This window comes from Arachis ipaensis, chromosome B2 (assembly GCF_059453495.1).
Source record: "Arachis ipaensis isolate K30076 ecotype BB chromosome B2, ASM5945349v1, whole genome shotgun sequence".
NCBI classification, from domain to species: Eukaryota; Viridiplantae; Streptophyta; class Magnoliopsida; order Fabales; family Fabaceae; genus Arachis; species Arachis ipaensis.
In genome coordinates this window covers 78,856,565-78,878,242 of record NC_142437.1, presented here as the reverse complement: position 1 = coordinate 78,878,242, position 21,678 = coordinate 78,856,565, and the positions used below count along the sequence as shown (strand labels likewise).

The 21,678-nt window shown below is 39.1% G+C and overlaps 1 non-coding gene across 1 annotated transcript; it reads right to left on the bottom strand.

Annotated features, from left to right (window-relative positions):
- Positions 1 to 1,035: 1,035 nt before the first annotated feature.
- LOC148574520 (small nucleolar RNA R71) lies at positions 1,036 to 1,139 on the bottom strand. Its single transcript, XR_015906207.1, has one exon. It is a non-coding gene; the product is annotated as a small nucleolar RNA R71 (small nucleolar RNA).
- Positions 1,140 to 21,678: the final 20,539 nt, after the last annotated feature.

The window sequence follows — 21,678 nt, the reverse complement described above, 5'->3', positions numbered from 1 at the left end:
ACACATTTCTAATCCGAATTGCTCACTCAACCAATCCTTGTGGGATTCGACCTCACTCTATTGTGAGTTTTTACTTGACGATAACCGGTGCACTTGCCGGAAGGAATTTTGCCGATCGTGCAATTTCCTAAATCGTGGCATAACTAGTTTATGCATGCATCAAGTTTATGGCGCCGTTGCCGGGGATTGGTTTTCGATTGACAATTCTCAAATTGGAAGTTAACTAGATTGAGCATTTTTCTTGCTTTTTTTTTTTTAATTCAGTTCAAGTTACTTGTTGAATTTTAATTTCTGCACTCTGTTACATGCTTTCTTTCTTTATGCCTTTAAATTCAAGCAACTAACTCACTGACTCACTAACTGTTTGAATTAATTCCTCAATTGCTCTAACCATACTCTTCCATTAACCAAGATTATTTCACTTGTTTGTTGCCTGTGCTGTGTTCTTGCATGACAGGTAGGAGAGGAGAGACATCAACTCCTCCATATACCGAACCAGAGAGGACCCTTCATAGACTTAGAAGGGAAGCAAGAGGGAAGAGAGTACTGGGAGAAGAAGAATCTGAAGGAGAATCTGAGGACAATTTTGAGGAAGCTCTAGACCTCAACATGGAGAGAGAAGTTCACAACCATGAGAGAGCTGATGGAAACAATGCTATTCCTGAGAGGAGGGTTCTTAGTTCATACATAAACCCAACCTCTGGGAATTGTGGTAGCAGCATTCAGAAACCACCCATTCAGGCCAACAATTTTGAGCTCAAACCACAGCTAATATCACTTGTGGAGAATCATTGTTCATTTGGTGGGAGTGCTAATGAAGATCCAAACCAACATCTCACAAAATTCCTGAGAATTTGCGACACTGTGAAGTCCAATGGAGTCCAGGAAGATGCCTATAAACTGCTTTTGTTCCCATTTTCACTTAGGGACAAGGCAGCTAAGTGGCTGGAATCATTCCCAAGGGGGAGTCTAACAACATGGGATGAGGTGGAAAGCAAGTTTCTGGCACGTTTCTACCCCCCACAAAAGGTCAATAGGCTTCGATCTGAGGTTCAGACTTTTAGACAACAAGATGGTGAAACTCTCTACGAGGCATGGGAGAGGTTCAAGGATTTGACAAGGAAATGCCCACCAGACATGTTCCATGACTGGGTGCAATTGCATATTTTCTATGATGGACTTTCTTATGAATCAAGGAAGGCGGTAGACCATTCATCGGGAGGTTCATTGAACAGGAAAAAGACTGTGGAAGAAGCCATTGAAGTGATTGAGACAGTGGCTGAGAATGAGTACTACTATGCTTCAGAGAGACACAACACTAAGGGAGTCATGGAGCTGAACCATGTTGATACAATTTTAGCCCAAAACAAGGTGTTTGCCAAGCAACTAGCAGAGCTTACCAGGCAATTAGAAACAAAGCAAGTGGCTGCAATACACACACAAGATCAAGAGGAAGTAAGCATTGAAGGAAGTGATTGGGAAGAGGCCAACTATGTGGGAAACCAACAAAGGCAATCATATGATCCACATTCCAACACTTACAACCCAGGATGGAAAAACCACCCAAACTTTGGGTGGGGGAACCAACAAACCCAACCACAAAACCACAAACCTTACAACCACAACCAACATAACAATTCCACATACCAAAACTCCAACCAAAGATCATACCAAGCCACACAAAACACTTACTCCCAACCATCATATCATGGCCAAAATAATCAACCTACCCAACCTGATCCGAACCAATAATTTCAAGATCAATTAAACCGGATAGAAGGAATGATGGCAACCATGGGTCAGGACATAATTAAGTTGAAAAGCTTCAGGGATGATGTGAGAGCTACCTTAAGAAACCATGGTGAAAAAATCAAGAGGATGGAGTCTCAAATAGGAGAGTTATCTCAACAGGCCCCCAAATCAACTGCAGTGTTCCCTAGTGACACAGAAAAGAATCCTAAAGGGGAACAAAAGAGAGTGAGATGGGAAGAATGCAAGGCCATCACCATATTGAAGGAAGTCGCAGAAGAAGAAGGAATCAGACCCTCAAAACAGGAGCCAGAAAGCTTGAAGGAAGGTGTGGAAGAAGCTAAGCAGGAAAGTGAAACTGAGCAAGCCAAAGAACTGCAAAAAGGCATGACGGAAGCATATCAACCAAAAGCACCATTTCCTCAGAGGTTAGGAGGAGGTGAAAAAGGGAAAACCTATTCAAGGTTTTTAGAGACATTTAAGTCTCTCCATATCAATATTCCCTTTCTTGAGACTCTCCAGCAGATGGCTACACATATCAAGTATTTAAAGGAATTGCTGAGCAAGAAAAGAGTTTTAAAGGGAGGACAAACTGTAATAATGAACAAAGAATGCAGTGCCCTCATCAAGAAGGATATAATCTCTAAGAAAATAGACCCAGGAAGTTTTCATATCCCCTGCATCATAGGGGAAACAAAAATTGACAGAGGACTCTGTGATCTAGGAGCTAGCATAAATGTGATGCCTCTGACTCTTATGAAGAGACTACAACTGAATGAGGTGAGATCCACTGATGTAATCATACAACTGGCTGACAAAACTCAGAAGCAAGCTGAAGGGGTAGTTGAGAATGTGCTGGTGAAAGTGGGAAATTATTTTTTCCCCACAGATTTTGTCATTTTGGACATGGAGGAAAACTACCTACACCCCATCATTCTGGGAAGGCCATTTCTAGCCACTGCCAGAGCACTCATAGATGTAGAACAAGGAGAGCTAATCTTGAGAATACATGATGAACAGCTCATTTTCAATGTTTTCAAACCTGCATCTGAGCCTGAACCAGAACATGAAAAGCCTAAGGATGAGAGTAGCCATCTGAGTTTGGAAGAAAGCAATCCAGCAGCTGAAATTCTGAAACAGTCCTTGGAAAGCAAACAAGAATTGCAAGAGTTAAAGCCACAAGAATCAAAAGAAACAGATCAGAAGGATCCTCCTAGCATAAGGGTCAATGAAGAAAGCTTCAAGAGAAAAGGAAGAATTGTAAAGAAATTGCCAAGAGGGTGGAGAAACAAGAAAATTCCCACTGAAGGTTTTTCTCCGGGAGATAAAGTGATATCAAGTCATTATCTGCCAATCCCACCTGGCCTCAAAACCATTCCTTCCCAGCTCCCTCAAGTGTTCACAATCAGGAAAGTTCTTTCTATGGAACATTTAGAGGTCATGAAGGAATCAAGTGGGGACGTTTGCATAGTGAGAGGAGAAGACGTCAAGCACTACAATCCACCCTAACAAGGGACAACCGTCAAGCTAGTGACGTTAAAGAAGCGCTTCATGGGAGGCAACCCATGTTTTTAATATCCTTACTTTTTTTTTTGTTTTGTTTTGCATCTAATAAAGCATGGTTTCTTATGCATGAACTTGAATCCTCAGGACAACTGCTGAAAGAGTGCACTAAACATTGCATATAAAATACAATTTGTCTCTAAGTTTGGTGTGCCTGAGGGCACCCCAAACTCTATTCAAAATGCATTCAATTTTTCATGCAAAGAGCACAACCAAACATTAAGTTTGGTGTTCCTCTTTGAACACGGTTCATGAAAAGCAAGAAGTTCCTCTGGATTTCGAAATTCATGACAAGTAGACCATTCACATGTTTTAATACTTTGGTTTCAATTACTTAGGGTAGTAAATTTGTTTAGAATCAAGGAGCCAAAGTGACTATGATTTATTAGAATTATGCACATTCATTAAGGACAACCAATATGGATTTCATTTCATCAGGAGACTTTACCAAACACTAAGTTTGGTGTCCAATAATAAGTGTGCATACATACAAAAGTCACGGCTATAAGCTCATGAAGTTAATCATTGATTTACATGTGCAAGTACTATTCATCATTCACATGGACCGAAAAATGATAGCAACTTGTTTGTTTGTGCAGGTACAAAAGAAAAGACAAAAATGGAGGAAAAAGACAAAGGGAGGTACGGTGCTTGGTCAAAAAGAAAGTTCACAAGTCTTTGAAGCTAACACATGGGAAAAGGAAGTTCTGCAAGAAAAGATTGCTACATGTAGAACCTAATGCACCCAGAATACTTCCAAGAAAATGAAAAGCAATTTGTCCTTCTCCCTAATTCATATATTTACCATCAAGCCACCCTTCACAAACCACCCCAGCCGTCCATTTTTCACTTACAGGAATCCTTCAGCCACATATGCCAACACCAAGATGCCAATGTCTTGGCAATCAAGGAAGCCACCACTTTACAGAATGCAAGATACTCAGTCCAAGCTGATTACAACATCAGTTCGCAAATCAAGCTTAATTACATAGGGGAACATCTACACAAGATGGACCCAGCATTCCCAGCTTTTGATGAGTATTTCAAAGGGAGGAAAGAAGGAGAAATAAACAAGGCAATGATCCTTGAAAAAGGAGTGGAAGAAACGATGAAAAAGGCTGGATTCTGGAAAAAGCTCATAAGAAAAGACAAAGGAAGCACAAGTGGTCAAAAAGAGGCAGGAAGCAAGAAGAAGCAGGATCCCAAGAATTAAGAAGAACCAAGCAATAAATAAGAGGTGGTCTCGTTCCTTAATAATCAAATGATAATTGGTGAATTGTCTTTATGAGCTTTCTTTCATCATAAGTCATTTAAGTGTTATGTGGAGTTTTTTTTTTTTAGTATGAGTGTCTGTTTATTGCTTTGAATAAAGTAAATGCCTAGATGTTTGGATATAACTTCACCTTCTTAAACAAGTGCTTGCCATGCTTGTTCTGTTTCCTAAAATAAAAGAAAAGTTTGAACAAAAGTAACTTGGCTCAATTAGTGACAAATCAAGTAGAATTAAGTGGTGGTATGCATGCTTGATTGTTTAGTCAGATCACTGGAAATAGAGTGTAGAATTATCAATTTTTGTGAAGAAATTGAAAACTGTCTATGGATCTTGATGAATAAATGTCTTTGGCCATGAAAAAGAAAGAAAAAGAAGAAGAAAAAGCCACTGAAAAAGGCAACCAAAAAGCAAAAAAATTTGAGAAAATAAGCTAGGCACCAATGGTTTGAACTTCTGAGACAAATGCCTGTGGTGTTTATGTATTAAGGATATGCTTGGATGAATAGGTTCTGAGGAGTGTTTCAACACTTGGTAACTTGGGTTAACTAACCCGGGATTATCAACCAAAAGTCCATTATCAAGAGCAACCTAAATACAAAACATTTAGTCACACAAAGAGGTGCTGGGCACCAATGTCTCAAGAAGAAATGTGAACTAAAATGCCTGGAGTGGATATGTGTAGTGCACTGATAAGAAAAAGAAAATGCCAAAGGCTTGCACAACACATGACACCAAGCAAACAAGGAGCTCTAAGAAAAAGAAAGGAAAAACAAAGAAGAGAAAAGTGCCAAAGACATAAGAATAACAAGAGGCCATAGCAGTGTTTGATGGATGCAATGAAAAAGTGATAATCTTACCTGATAAGAATGAAAAAGTGATGCTGCAACTTTCTGCATAAAACCCTTCTGATGAACTTCAAATGCTTGCTAATATAGCCAATGTAATTGCTTTCTGTTTCATACTTTCTTCTCAAATAACTCATGACTTGCTTAGGGACAAGCAAGTATTAAGTTTGGTGTTGTGATGCCAAGGCATCTTAGGCTAGTTTCACTAGCATTTTTCTGTTAGTTTTAGTAGTTTTATGCATTTTCTTGAGCTTTAAGTAACCAAGAATGGTTAAATGAATAACAAAGCAATGAACCATCCAAACAGTATGATTTTGATGCAAATTCCATGAGTTTTAGTTATATTACTTGAATGCTATGAATGGAAGATTTCTCATGAAATTTTGCAAGACTTTGATGCAATTGTTTGGATGATTTCAGGGAAGAAGAGGCTAAGCAAGGAAGCAACAAAATCAATAAAGGAAGCTTGAATATCACATGTGGAGTTTAAGTTCCAGTTTAAGCCTAAACTGGAGCTTAAACGCCAGAATCATGAAGGCTAAGAAATGCTGGAATTGAAGTTTAACCTCCAGTTTAACCTTAAACTGGAGGTTAAACGCCAGAATGAAAGTCTCACCAAAGAAGCATTTCCACGTTTAACCTCCAGTTTAACCTTAAACTGGAGGTTAAACGCCAGAATGAGAATGCCACTCAGGAAGAGTTCCACGTTTAACCTTAAACTGGAGGTTTAACGCCAGAAATGGGAAAAGCACCAGGGAGCCATTTCCACGTTTAAGCTCCAGTTTAACCTTAAACTGGAGCTTAAACGTGTTCGACCAAGTTTTCTCCTCCAGGGTTGCTCTCTCCATTTCCACGTTTAAGCTCCAGTTTAACCTCAAACTGGAGCTTAAACGTGTTCGACACCTCCAGGGCTACCTTTCTCCTCTTCCACGTTTAAGCTCCAGTTTAACCTTAAACTGGAGCTTAAACGTGTTCGACCTCCAGGATGGCTTTCTCCTCTTCCACGTTTAAGCTCCAGTTTAACCTTAAACTGGAGCTTAAACGTGTTCGACCTCCAGGGCTGCCCTTCCTATCTCCACGTTTAAGCTTCAGTTTAACCTTAAACTGAAGCTTAAACGTGTTCGACTACATGACTCTCCAGGGCTGCCATCTTCCATTTCCACGTTTAAGCTTCAGTTTAACCTTAAACTGAAGCTTAAACGTGCTTCTACAAAAGGCTTCACTGGAAGTGTCTGGCGTTTAAGCTGCAGTTTAAGCTTAAACTGCAACTTAAACGCCACTCTTGGAAAAGGTTTCTGGGCCAAAAATATTGCGGTTTAAGTTAATCTTTGAGCACAAACATTAACTTAAACTTACTCTGGTATGAAACCCAATTGAATATCATGGTTTATGGGATTGGGCCTGAAGGATTGATGAGTCTGAAATTTCAATTTGTTGAGCCATGTATTATTATTTGATTATCACTAAGTTGGCTCAATGAATGTTACAGAATTTGGATCAGCAGCCTCATCAAGATTATGGATCATAAACCCAAAGCAAAAGGAAAGCAGGGAGAGGCCTCAAAGCCCAAGAAACACAACAGAAGCTCAATATAGAAAGTGTATAAATAGGATAGAATTTAAGTTAGGGGGGACTTTTACCTTCTCATTTTGCTAGTTTTCATATCTTTGTAATTGAATTCAGAGCTATGACTCACTAAACCCCCTTTCATTGGGTTAGGGAGCTCTATTGTAATTCAATGAATCAATAATAGTTTATCTTCTTCTTCAATCTTTTCTCTTGAATTTTGTTAGAAAGCTTCTCGATCTAATTCCATTGGGTAGTTGTCTTGGGAAAGAAACTACCCATAATTGGAATCCTTCGGAACCTTGGGAAAGGAATGGAGGATTCATGCTAGAGAAGCTTTCTCACAGTGAATTGGATTGGGGTTTGGATGGATATTGTGACATGTAATCCTACCAAATTGTGGTTCATGAAACTGTGTGGTATAATCAGTGATCGAGCATCATCTCTTCTTATGAACATTTAAACCAAGGGATTGGGAATTTGTTTGTTTTTAGAGAGAATTGGTGAGCCAAGGGATTGGGATCCAATCATATAAGATTGCCAAGCAAAATTCAATGAACGCATTGGTTGAGGAAGAGATAAACATGTTTTGATTCGGAGATCTCAATATCTCCTATAACCCAATGAATTCCCCATTTCTGATTTCCACTTCTTTTTACATTCTGCAAATCAATTCATGCAATCACCCCCATTCCCTTTTAATTTTCAGCAATTTAGCTTCTGCTCTTTAATTCATGCAATTTAAGATTCCGCCATTTAAATTCCTTGTCATTTCAATTTCTTGTCATTTACGTTTCCCGCCAATTTTACATTCCGCAATTCTCATCTAAATCTTGATTCCGCTCAACTAGAACACACTTCTAATCCGAATTGCTCACTCAACCAATCCTTGTGGGATTCGACCTCACTCTATTGTGAGTTTTTACTTGACGATAACCGGTGCACTTGCCGGAAGGAATTTTGCCGATCGTGCAATTTCCTAAATCGTGGCATAACTAGTTTATGCATGCATCAGAGTACACGTGCGCGTCACTCGTGCAACACCATCAGATCCCTGCGCCGCCACTTTTCTTATCTTTTCTTTTCCAATTCTAATTTCTTTCTTCTTTCTTCTTTCTTTCTCTTCTTTCTTCTTTATTCTCCATTCTTTTTCTCCTCATTCTTTCTTTACTCTTTTCTTCTTCCCCCCCTTCCATCATATTTTTTTCACCTCACCCCATCCATTACATCTCTTTGTCACCTTCTTCTCAAGGTTCTTTCTTTCTATTTTCTTTCTTCTCTCCTTATTATTTATTTATTTTTGCATTATTTTACTTGGTGTTAAAAATCTAATTGGGTGATTATTTTCTTCTATAATTGCTTGTAGATTATTAAGGAGTTGTTTGACAATTATCACTAATTATTTTTGGATTGTTTGCATTTTCAAATTTAATACTTTCAATAACACATTTAACATGCATACTAAGTGTTTGTGAAAAAGCCCGTATAGCATTGTGCATTCTTAATCATTCTATCCTTCTACTCTAATGCATGTTTTTCACAAAACCCTTTCCATATTTAATTAATTGAATATAAATGTCAATACAAACGTGATTGTTAGTTTGATACGAGTGATAATACATTTTAGCTATTGATGCTTGACCTATGCTACTCATGCCTTTACCGGCATGCTAATAAACATATTGCATCTACTTGCTAAAATATGCACTTGCTATATTTCCATTGATGAACTGATCACATGTAGTCGCGACCATGTGTTAACGACATCCTTCTTTACCTTGGCATTGATTATCACTTGTACTATCCTCCTTCTTGCTTTAACCCATGGCTTTACATGTCACTTTCCTTTTCCCTTTTCAGGATTGCCACCAAGAAGGGTAAAGAGAAAGCTGTTCCATAACCACAAGCAAGGAGAGGAACAAAAAGAGCGCTAGCTGTGGAACCATCCTCAAGAGGATCATCAAGGTCAATGAAACAGAGAAAGCCTTTCCAGCAAGGGACACTGCGCGGTTCACTAACTACTACTGTGAGCAGATGTTCCCCATCCTGGCTGACCGGAACTACAACAATGAGCACCTACTCATCCTCCCTACCCACATTGTTGAGTTTGTAGAGCCCCGCATTGAGCACAGACAATGGAGATTCTTACGGAGACAGCCACGACAGGTTAACCTTTCATGGGTAGTTGAATTCTACTCCAATTTTCACATGCCAACCCTGCAGTCTGTCTATGTTCGTCAGAAGCAAGTCCCTACTTCCGAAGAGGCCATTCAGCGAGCTTTAGATCTCCCCCCTGCTCCAGAAGGATTGGACGCATACCAAGAAGCATTTTTCAAATGCTAGACATACCAATTTGACTGGGACGCCGTCCTCAGAGTTATAGCACAACTTGGCAGCAGATGGATATATGGATACCATCGATCCCGACCTAAGGGCATATTGGCTTTAGCACTTACCCTGGAGGCTCGAGTGTGGACACAGATTAGGTCCCACTACGTCTTTCCGAGGACTCATGAGTCCTCCTTCACTGTAGATATGGCTGTTCTCCTCTGGTGTATCCTTACAGACCAGCCTCTCAACTTACCAAGACACCTCCGGCATGCCATGGGACACGGACAGATTGCGGGCAACCTAACCTTTCCTGCCTTGGTTTCAGATCTAGTCTCGGCAGCCGGAGTCTCCTATAGGGCTGGGGATACCAAGACCACACTTCCACGGGATGATCAAATTGTCCCCAACGGGAAGTACATCAGACCTCCAGTAGCCACTATTAACCAGACCGCAGACCCGGCCGGAGATATTCCTTCTCCTTCCACATCACAAGCACCTTCAACAAATCAGTTGCTCTTACAAATACTTCAGAGGTTGGACTGGCTTGATCGGCAGGCAAAGCAAATAGAGCGCCGTAATAAGCGCCAATTTACATACCACAATGAGCTGATTGTTGGCAACCACCAACCTGAAGAAGAACCAGACACTCCGAACTCCACCTCACCTACCAGCACCGGGAGCCATGACAATCCCGATGATGGAGATGCTATCACAAGCCCCCTTTGTTCCTAACTGATGGCACCGAAGACGGTGCCAAGCTTTAAGTGTGGGAAGGTCAGTCAGTACCTGACTTACGAAGGTAAGTGCTTCTTCTTAACACCAATATTTTAGTTTTTCTTTTGTTAGATAGAATAGATTGCATGATAATAAGTGTTTACATGTATGTTTGCTGGGTTTAAGTAATAAATTTCTTTTCAAGACTCTATTTTATAATATTTCACTAATTTAAATTGAAAAATTTATGTTAAACTTGTTTGAAGACTGTAAATTGGAACATGAATTATAGCTAAGAACACACAACCTGTGAGACTTTTGAGCCTAATTGTATGGTTACACTATTTAACCATGATATTTTATTCTTGTGTGTTTTCTTCTCTATGATTGTAATTTTTATTTTGTTCCACTCTATATGTCCAATGTTTAATGTGTTTATATGTATGCATATGTGATGAGTATTTTGGTGAAAAATAAATTTCTCCCAAAACACACAAATCTAACCGGCAAGTGTACCGGGTCGTATCAAGTAATAAAAACTCACGGGAGTGAGGTCGATCCCACAGGGATTGATGGATCAAGCAATTTTAGTGGGTGATTAGTTTAGTCAAGCTGACATTTAGTGAATTGTGTGAAATGTAGCCAACAGAAAGTAAATTGCAATGAATCTTAAAGATGCAGAAAGTAAAATTGCAAGTAAGTTAAAGAACAAGAAAGTAAAGTAGCTGAAACTTAAATTGCAAGAAAAGTAAATTGCATGAAAAGTAAAGGGGTTGGGGTGTTGGAAATTAAAAAGAGCAATAGATCACGCAACTGGAATTTTAAATTGCAGGAAGAATAAAGGAAATTGGATGCTGGGAATCAAAACAGAATTGAAATTTTGAAGTGCAGTGAATTAAAAGCAGCAAGAAAAACAAAGAGAAATCTCAGAGGGAGAATGAAACAGAACACCTTCAATTCTCCACCCAAGATTCAAAACAAAGAAAATTAAAGAGAGAGCTCTCAAATTCTAGTGCTCCCTAGTGGAGCCAGCCTCCTCACAAATATGAAAATGATGCCTTATATAGGCTTTACAAAATGGAAATGAAAATGAAATTAAAAAAAAATTACAATTAAATGAAATTCCTATTTTATCTATTTCTTGTGCCTTTGAGTGATGATCATTTGGGCCCTTGCTCTTGATGGAATTGGGTTGATAAAGGCCTTGGTTGATTGCTCTTGGAGTTTGAAGAGGAACCGAATTGAACCGGGTTGAGTTTGCAAAAGTTAGACCAAAAGTTGGAGCTAAAGTTAGGGGTCTAACTTTGGCTCCAACTTTTCATAGCAGCCCACAAAACTTGCTGGTATGAACGTTGGTGCCAACGTTAGGGGTCTAACTTTGACCCTAACGTTGGCCTCCCTTATGCACATTTATGGCGCCAACTTTGTCCTCTTGTCATGTTGCCAATTTTATGCCCAATATAGACTATCATATATGGTTGGAAAGCTCTGAATGTCAGCTTTCTAACCCACTTGGAATCACTTCAATTGGACATCTACAACTCAAGTTATGATCATTTGAAGAGGGCATGGTCGCTGGCTTTGGTGTGCAGCGTTTGAGGTAACGTTTGCCTCAAACGTTGGCGAAAACGTTAGTTCTGGAGGCTCAAACGTATTGTCCACCCCATACTATTATACATTGTTGGAAATCCCTGGATGTCTACTTTCCAATGCCGTTGGGAGCACATCAATTGGAGCTCTACAGCTCGAGTTATACTCCATCGAAGGTGCAGAGGTCAAGTGGCCTCACTGCATGTTGCCACCATGTTCATTTATGCACATTGCGGGGCAGTTTTCTCCCTCAATTTTAGTGTCCATCATGCAGTGCCATATATGCTTGGAAATCTCTTGATTCCTACTTTCCAATGCTTCTTGAATCACCTCATTTGGAGCTCTGTAGCTCAAGTTATTCTTGTTGGAAGTATACCCCTTCAAGTTGTTGTGGTGTGTGGCGCCAACGTTAGCCTCAAAGTTAGGGGGCTAACGTTGGCGCAAACTTTTGCTCCTCCCCTTGTGAATTTCATGTGCCAACGTTAGCCACCAAGTTAGGGGGCTAACGTTGGCGCAAACTTTTGGTGCCCAGGGAGGTTCTCTTCATGCCAACGTTAGCCTCAAAGTTAGGGGGCTAACGTTGGCGCAAACTTTTGGTGCCCAGGGGTGAATTTCATGTGCCAACGTTAGCCTCCAAGTTAGGGGTCTAACTTTGAGGCTAACTTTTCACCCAAAAGTTTTTGCTTCCTGGTTCAACTTATTCCATTGTCCTCTCTTTACTCCTAGCCATTCCTTCTTGCTTCACCCTTTCTCCAAGCCTTCTTCACCTATCATTAATCAACCAAACACATCAAAGCTATGCTCAAAATCATGAGATATTCATTCTTTCATAATATGTGACAATTTTAGCATAAAACCTCATGAGATAGCATGAATTCATACATGGTTGATTAAATAAAAGGAAACATGAAAATCTACCCAATTGGCTTGCTTATGGATCAAGAAAGTGCATAAAACCTATTGAAACCAAAGGAAAAAGACATAGAAAAACATGACATGATGACATGTCATCAATATGATTGAGGCCATTATTTGTTATCAGCTCACTTATCCTAAATAGCCTACCCTTTTAATTACCTTTGTTAGTCACCTTGAGCTTATTAATCCCCATTTGTTCTATATTTTACCACATCACTAGCCTTAAGCGGAAAAATAATTAATTACCCCAATTGAATCTTTGGTTAGCTTAAGATAGAGATTGTGTAACTGAGTGTGGGAAAACTGTGGAAACATGGGTTAATATGGAATGTGTTATGATAAAATATTAAGAATTTGGGTACCTACTCATGTGAGACCAAAAAATTTAAAAAAATCTATGTGCATTGATATGTTATGTCTACTTAAAAAAAAAACCCAAAAAAATATCCAATTAAATAAATAAATAAGGGGACAAAATTACCCCAATGTTAAGCTAATGAAAAAAAAATTCAATACATATGTGATACTAATTAAAAGAAAAGTTGATGCATGAGTATGAGATGAAAAAGTGGGAATTTTGAGTAGCTAGGCATGATTTAAGAAGTATATGGAGTGTGTATAGGTGAGAGCTTAGGTTAGTCAAGGATTCAATTTATTGCTCACTTAGCCATATATATACCCTCACCTTTACCTTACCCCCATCATAACCTTGAAAAGACCTCATGATGCTTGCATTGGTATATTAAATATTTGTTGATTGGTTAGGTGAAGAACAAAGTTTAGAAAGCATGACTAGAGAAGACTAGAGTGGACTACTGATGAGCGGATATTTTATACGCTTTTTGGGGTTAATTTCATATAGTTTTTAGTATATTTTTATTAGTTTCTACGCAAAATTCATATTTCTGGACTTTACTATGAGTTTGTGTGTTTTTCTGTGATTTCAGGTATTTTCTGGCTGAAATTGAGGGAGCTGAGCAAAAATCTGATTCAGGCTGAAAAAGGACTGCAGATATTGTTGGATTCTGACCTCCCTGCACTCGAAATGGATTTTCTGGAGCTACAGGAGTCCAATTGGTGCGCTCTCAATTGCGTTGGAAAGTAGACATCCAGGGATTTCCAGAAATATATAATAGTCCATACTTTGTTCAAGGATAGATGATGTAAACTGGCGTTCAACGCCAGTTCCATGTTGCATTTTGGCATTAAACGCTAGAAACAGGTTACAAGTTGGAGTTAAACGCCAGAAACAGGTTACAACCTGGCGTTCAACTCTAGAAATAGCCTAGGCACGTGTAAAGCTCAAGTCTTGGCCCCAGCACACACCAAGTGGGCCCTATAAATGGATTTCTGCACTATCTATCTTAGTTTACTCATTTTCTGTATACCTAGGTTACTAGTTTAGTATTTAAACAACTTTTAGAGATTTATTTTGTATCTCATGACATTTTAGATCTAAACTTTGTACTCTTTGACGACATGAGTCTCTAAACTCCATTGTTGGGGGTAAAGAGCTCTGCTGTGTCTCGATGAATTAATGCAATTATTTCTGTTTCCTATTCAAACACGCTTGTTTCTATCTAAGATGTTCATTCACACTTCAATATGATGGATGTGATGATCCGTGACATTCATCACCATTCTCAACCTATGAATGCATGACTGATAACCACCTCCGTTCCACCTTCGATTGAATGAGTATCTCTTGGATTCCTTAATCAGAATCTCCGTGGTATAAGCTAGAATCCGTTGGTAGCATTCTTGAGAATCCGGAAAGTCTAAACCTTGTCTGTGGTATTCCGAGTAGGATTCCGGGATTGAATGACTGTGACGAGCTTCAAACTCACAAGAGTTGGGCGTAGTGACAGACGCAAAAAGGATCAATGGATCCTATTCCAGCATGAGTGAGAACCGACAGATGATTAGCCGTGCGGTGACAGCGCACCTGGACCATTTTCACTGAGAGGACGAATGGTAGCCATTGACAACGGTGATCCACCAACACACAGCTTGCCATAGGAGGAACCTTGTGTGCGTGAAGAAGAAGACAGGGGGAAAGCAGAGATTCAGAAGACAAAGCATCTCCAAAACTCCAACATATTCTCCATTACTGCATAACAAGTATTTAATTCATGCTCTTTTATTTTTCGCAATCCAAACTGATAATTATAATTGATATCCTGACTAAGAATTACAAGATAGCCGTAGATTGCTTCAAGCCAACAATTTCCGTGGGATTCGACCCTTACTCACGTAAGGTATTACTTGGACGACCTAGTGCACTTGCTGGTTAGTTGTGCGGAGTTGCAAAAGTGTGATTGTAATTTTGTGCACCAAGTTTTTGGCGCCGTTGCCGGAGATTGTTCGAGTTTGGACAACTGACGGTTTATTTTGTTGCTTAGATTAGGAAAAAATTTTCTCTTTGGTTTAGAGTCTTCTATTATTGTTTTTGGTTGAAATTTCTTTTTTTTTTTTAAAAAGCCTTATTTTCTCTTTTTAAATTTTTCGAAAATTTTATAAACTGATAATTGAACTTTTCTGTTTGAGTTTAGTTTCATATTTTAAGTTCGGTGTCAATTGTATGTTTTTAATTTCTTTTAAATTTTTGAATTTGTGTTCATTGTTCGTTCTTAATCTTCAAGTTGTTCTTGTTTATTTTACTTGTTTGATCTTTGGTTTGTCTTGTTTTGTGTCTTTTCTTGTTTTTCTTGTGCTTTTTCAAATTTTTAGTTTTCCAAAAAAATTTTTATTTATTAAATACCTTAGTAAAACACGTTAAATTTATAGCTCAATTGGTGAGCGTTGCGCTTATGTTCTTGGTGATTGAGTATCCTCCTTTTAAAACTTTTCCAAAAATAATTTTTCTTTGATTAAATCTTGTGTCAAGTTTTAAGTTTGGTGTTTTCTTGTTAGTTCTTATTTAATTTTCGAAAATTTGTTTTTGGTTTTCTAAAAATTTTAAGTTTGGTGGTCTTTTTTATGTTCTTGAGTCCTTTGAGTCCTTGACTTTTTGTTCTTCGTGTTTTTGTGAATATTCAAGGTGTTCTTGAGTCTTTCTTGTGTTTTGATCTTAAAATTTTTAAGTTTGGTGTTCCTTAGTGTTTTTCCTCCAAATTTTCGAAAATAAGGAGCATTAGATCTAAAAATTTTAAGTCTTGTGTCATTTTATTATTTTTCTCTTTCCTCATTAAATTCAAAAATATCTTTTCTCTTTATTTTAAATCTAATTTTCGAAAATTACTTTTAAAAATTCAAATTTTTATTTTAAAATCAAATCCTTTCAAAATTCAAAATCTTTTTCAAAAATCATATCCAAAGTTTTTCAAATATTCTCAATTAAGCAATTATTCTCATTTTCAAATTTATTTTTCGCTTGGTTTTTGAAATTTACGTTTTAATTTCTAATTATTTTATTTTATTTTATCTTATTATTTTTATTTATCTTAATAATTTGGTTTGTTCTACTTCAATAAAATAAAAACAAAAATATATCTTCTTTGCAATTCACATCAATTTCATTTTATCCATCATGGATCGAAGTGGAAATGAACAATCCAGAAGGACTCTGGGATCATATGCTAATCCCACTACTGCTGCATATGGGAGTAGTATCTGTATACCCCCCATCAAAGCAGGCAGTTTTGAGCTAAATCCTCAGCTCATTGTCATGGTGCAGCAAAACTGCCAGTATTCTGGTCTTCCACAGGAAGAACCTACTGAGTTTCTGGCACAATTCTTGTGAATTGCTGACACAATACGTAACAAAGAGGTAGATCAGGATGTATACAAACTGTTACTATTTTCGTTTGTTGTAAAAGATCAATCTAAAAGGTGGTTAAATAACCAAGCCACAGCAAGCATAAGGACATGGAAACAGTTATCAGACAAATTCCTGAACCAATATTTCCCTCCAAAAAGGATGACACAGCTAAGGCTGGACATCCAAGGCTTTAAACAAGAGGATGACGAATCCCTTTATAATGCCTAGGAGAGGTACAGAGGGATGCTAAGGAAATGCCCCTCTGAAATGTTTTCAAAGTGGGTGCAATTAGACATCTTTTACTATGGGCTTACAGAAGGAGCTCAGATGTCCTTAGACCACTTAGCTGGTAGATCTATACACATGAGGAAAACTATTGAAGAGGCTCAAGAGCTTATTGATATAGTTGCCAGAAATCAGCATCTGTACATAAGCAGTGAGTCCTCCATAAAAGAAGAAGCCAAAGCAGTGTCTACTGAACTTGGTCCTCCAGAACAAGTTGCTGAACTTAATCAACAATTGTGTTTTCTAACAAAACAGCTAGCAGAATTCAAGGAGATGCTACAAGACACTAAAAATGCTAATAAAAATATGGAAGCACAATTGAATCAGACAAAACAGCAGTTATCAAAGCAGATAACAGAAGAGTGCCAGGCAGTTCAATTAAGAAGTGGGAAAACATTAAATACCTCACTTCAGAGCAGCAGAAAGCCAAAAAAAGAACAACTGACAGAGGATGAGAAAAAAATTATCCAAAATCCCTCTGAGGATAGTATGGGCCCAGAGAGTAACAACTCTGACGTTCAAACGCCAGAAGAGGATGCAAGGTTGGCGTTAAACGCCCAACCCACGCGCAGTTCTGGCGTTCAAACGCCAGGAACAGGTAAGGAGCTGGCGTCAAACGCCGAATGGAAGCTCAGTTCTGGTGTTCAAATGCCAAAAACAGGTAGGAAGTTGGCGTCCAACGCCAATCAAGCTTCCAACCCTGGCATTCAAATGCCAATGAGGGATCAGACACACACAAGTGCTGATAACAACCCCTCTAAAAAGGCTTCTCAAACCACTTCTATAGGAAATAAACCTGCAGCAACCAAGGTTGAGGAATACAAAGCCAAGATGCCTTATCCTCAAAAACTCCGCCAAGAGGAGCAGGATAAGCAATTTGCTCGCTTTGCAGACTACCTCTGGACTCTTGAAATAAAGATTCCGTTTGCAGAGGCACTTGAGCAAATACCCTCCTATGCCAAGTTCATGAAAGAGATCTTGACTCATAAGAAGGATTGGAGAGAAACTGAAAGAGTTCTTCTCACTGAGAAATGCAGTGCAGTCATTCTGAAAAGCTTCCCAGAAAAGCTTAAAGATCCCGGGAGCTTTATGATACCATGCATATTAGAGGGTGATTGCACCAAGACAGCTTTATGTGATCTTGAGGCAAGCATCAACCTAATACCTGCATCCACTATCAGAAAGCTTGGTTTAACTGAAGAAGTCAAACCAACCAGGATATGTCTCCAACATGCTGATGGCTCCATTAAATACCCATCAGGCGTGATTGAAGACATGATTGTCAGGGTTGGGCCATTCGCCTTTCCCACCGACTTTGTAGTACTGGAAATGGAGGAGCACAAGAGTGCTACTCTCATTCTAGGAAGACCCTTCCTAGCAACTGGACGAACTCTCATTGATGTCCAAAAGGGGGAAGTAACCCTGAGGGTCAATAAGGATGAGTTCAAGTTAAATGCTGCCCAAGCCAGGCAGCATCCAGACACACCAAAAGACTACATAGAAGTTGATCTTATTGACTCTTTGGTAGAGGAGATCAACATGGTTGAGGGTCTCGAATCAGAGCTGGAAGATATCTTTAAAGATGTTCAGCCTGATCTGGGGGATTCATAGGAATTGAAAGAGCCTCTGGAAATTCCTCAGGAAGAGGAAAAACCTCCTAAACCCGAGCTCAAACCATTACCACCATCCCTGAAATATGCATTTCTGGGAGAAGGTGACACTTTTCCAGTGATCATAAGCTCTGCTTTAAATCCACAGGAAGAGGAAGCACTACTTCAAGTGCTAAGGACACACAAGACAGCTCTTGGGTGGTCCATAAGTGACCTTAAGGGCATAAGCCCAGCTAGATGCATGCACAAGATCCTATTGGAGGATGATGCTAAGCCAGTGGTTCAACCACAGAGGCGGTTAAATCCAGCCATGAAGGAAGTAGTGCAGAAAGAGGTCACCAAGTTACTGGAGGCTGGGATTATTTATCCTATTTCTGATAGCCCCTGGGTGAGCCCTGTCCAAGTTGTCCCCAAAAAGGGAGGCATGACAGTGGTTCATAATGAAAAAAATGAACTGGTTCCTACAAGAACAGTTACAGGGTGGCGCATGTGTATTGACTATAGAAGGCTCAATACAGCCACCAGAAAGGATCATTTTCCTTTACCATTCATAGACTAGATGATGCCAGGGCATTTTGGCCAATTTCACTGACCTTTTCTTTACTGTTTTTAGGTTAGTTTCATGCATTTCTTTAGGAAATAAGCTAGTTTTGGGCAAATATTCACTTATGCCTTGACTCAAGCATACATTGTGCATTTTACATGATTTCATGAGGATTTTGCATAAGTTTAGTGACAAATATTATGTTGCATTACTCATGACTTGGACTAGAGGTTTGATGCACTTTGTTGCTTGATTTCAGGACCAAAAAGAAGCAAGAAAAGGGGAGGTAACTTGCAAAGATTAATGAGAAAAGTGATTGCCAATAACACTCTCAAAAAGCCATCAATGCCCATGTTAGAGAGTCACGTTAACCGAGTTAACGTGAACTCTAACGTGGAGAAAAGAAGTTGAGCCAACGTTAGTGACACTCAACATTGTCACTAACGTTGGCAATTACTCATAAGTGGCCACGTTAGAAAATGTGGCCTCTAACGTTAAGGGGGAGGGAGAGAAGCCAACGTTAGTGACACTTAACATTGTCACTAACGGTGGCCTATGGTGCTAAGTACCACGTTAACTCCCACGTTAACTTGGTTAATGTGGGAACTAACGTGGAGGATGAAGAGTTGTCGACAACGTTAGTGACACTCAACATTGTCACTAACGTTGAAGCAACCACACAACCCCCAAGAGTCACGTTAACTTCCATGTTAACTTGGTTAACGTGGAAGCTAACGATGAGAAATGAAGGATGAGCCATCGTTAGTGACACTCAACATTGTCACTAACGTTGGGATGGCTAAAAGATGGCCATGTTAGAAGCCACGTTAACCTAGTTAACGTGGACTCTAACGTGAGACCTAGGGGCACATTGGAACGTTAGTGACAATGTTGAATGTCACTAACATTCTCGAAGGATGGCAAAGGCCACGTTAGAAGCCACGTTAACCTAGTTAACGTGAGCTTTAACGTGAAGCAAGAAGGGGCACACTGGAACGTTAGTGACAATGTTGAGTGTCACTAACGTTCTCGAAGGTTGACAAGGCAACGTTAAAAGCCACGTTAACCTAGTTAATGTGGGTTTTAACGTAAGGCAAAAGGGGGTGCATTGGAACGTTAGTGACAATGTTAAGTGTCACTAACGTTCCCGAACTTGAACTTTCACTAAATGATTAACACTCCTTACGCCCTGAGCTTAAGTCTCTGCCCACTCCGCACTTTCTCTCTGCAAGTAAAGCCAAGCCCAAATAAAGAAAGGAACTGCTTCAAACTCAAGATCCAAAGGCCCAAGACTTGAAGAGTGAACTAGAAGCTGAGAAGAGTAGTATATATAGGAGTAACTTTGAATTGTAAAATAGTTCTGGAGGCTGAAAAACCACTCTCTGTATTTACTTTCTTTGCAATTTCTAGTTTTATGATGTATTCTCCATCTTTGTTTTCATTTTCAAGAGCTATGAACAACTAAACCCCTTTCATTGGGTTAGGGAGCTCTGTTGTAATTTGATGGATCAATACTAATTTTCATTGTTCTTCTTCTATCTTTCCTCTTGATTTTACTTGAAAGCTTTCGATCTTCATCCAATTGAGTAGTTATCTTAGAAGAGAAGCTATTCAAACTTGGATCTCTTTTGAACCTTGGAAGAGGAATGAAGAGATCAAGCTAGAAATGCTTTCTCATGCTGGACCAAATTGGGTTTGGATGGGTATGTGACTGTAACCCTCTCAATACTTGGTTTGAGAAATGCATGTAGTATAATCAGTGACCACACTTCATCTCTTCTCATGAGCAATTGACGAAGGAATTGGCTATTGATCAAAATTTGAGAGATTGAATTTCAAGTAATTGCAATTCAATCACTTAAGATTGCCAAGGAGATCAATGAGTGCATTGATTGAGGAAGAGATGAAAATGAACTTGATCCAGAGAATTGCAACATCTCCTAAGCCCAATGAACTCCCCATCTCTAATCTTACCCATTCTCTTTAATTTCTGCGATTTACTTTTATGAGCAAATCCCCCATTCCCATTTATAATTCTACAATTTATTTTCAGTCATTTACTTCCAGTACTTTAATTCTAGCATTTACTTTTCTGTTATTTACATTTCCGCTATTTTATTTTCTGCAACTCTCAACCCAATTTCTGGATTCGCTCAACTAGAACATTCTTCTAATTAAAGTTGCTTGATTAATCAATCCCTGTGGGATTCGACCTCACTCTATTGTGAGTTTTTACTTGACGACAACTTCGGTACACTTGCCGAAGAAAGATTTATTGAGAGAAAAGTTTTCCCCGCATGAAGTTTATGGCGCCGTTGCCAGGGATTGATTGTGCATCAACAATGATTAGATTGGAAGATCACTAGATTGAGCATTTTATTTTGTGAATTTCATTTTTCTGTTTGAGTGATTTACTTTTTGTTTTAGTGAAACTTCTTCCCTTCTCCCTCCACCCGTTTGTTTTTCTTTGTTATTTTCAATTCTGTTTGCTAACCCACTAACTATTTGATATATTGCATCACCCACAACTAACAATAACTCTGACACAATTACTGTCTGCACCTATTTTCTCTGCTTGTACTTGTTGGTTGTATGACAGGGAGAAGAAGCGGGGCTTCAACTTCCTTTGATTCTGAACCAGAGAGAACCTTCCTTAGACTAAAGAGGGAGGCAAGAGGAAAACGAGTAGTTGGTGCTGAAGAAGAAGAGGAACAGTTTAAGGAATACTTTGAACCAAACATGGAAGAAAACATGGAAAATCATCATAAAGAAGAGACTCACAACCATGGCAGAGGAGGTGGAGCAAATCATGCTGGGGTGGATAGAAGAGTTTTGGGCTCTTACATTAATCCAAACCCAGGCAATTGTGGAAGCAGCATCCAAAAGACAACAATCCATGCCAACAACTTTGAACTTAAACCACAGCTCAT